The following is a 677-nucleotide window of genomic DNA, read 5'->3' on the forward strand; positions in this document are numbered from 1 at the left end:
CCCGGCGGGGCGGGCGAGCGCAGAACAATCGAGCGGGATCCGAGCTGCTTGGGCGCCGCCAAACTCTGCAAAATCAGCCAAGAACTTGGCTGCAGCCCGCGTGTGCGCCCGGAGCCGCCCGTCCGGGCTGGAGAAGTTGTCAGGCTGCGGGGCTCCTGCCAGCCTGCGAGGGACGGTTCTGAACCCCCAGGGAGAGTGTAGGAACCCCCACTAATGCCCTTCCGGGGACCTCCCCGTGGGGAGCCCGGCGGCCTGCGCAAGGCACAAAGAAAGACCCTGGGAATAAAGGACTGCGCAGGAAATCCCGGGGCAAATCCCTCCTTGAATTCAAAGAGAATCCCCTTCCCCTGCCACAAATCCGCACCTCCCCACCTCAGTCAAGTCTGGCTTCTCCCTCCCTCCTTTCCTCTCTCTTCAGGGTCCCTTCTGGCGGCATGGTTAATAATTTTTCTTAGTAACTGAGACCCCATGGATCTATCAATCACTCTCCTCCTTGACAGGAAATAGGACCTAAACCCATCCTGTGTTTAGGCCAGTTTCCCCTTTCAGGCCTGCCCACCCCTGTGTAAACAGCATCAGCTCCTGAAGGAGTTCTTTCATCCTGTCACAAAAGGTTTCCAACAGGACCTTAAGGAGCAAAGGGTCAGCCAGTTGACACAAAGAGTTCTTCCCCCCTC

This window comes from Fukomys damarensis, unplaced genomic scaffold (genome assembly GCF_012274545.1).
Source record: "Fukomys damarensis isolate Sample0158 unplaced genomic scaffold, DMR_v1.0_HiC HiC_scaffold_3, whole genome shotgun sequence".
Taxonomy (NCBI): domain Eukaryota; kingdom Metazoa; phylum Chordata; class Mammalia; order Rodentia; family Bathyergidae; genus Fukomys; species Fukomys damarensis.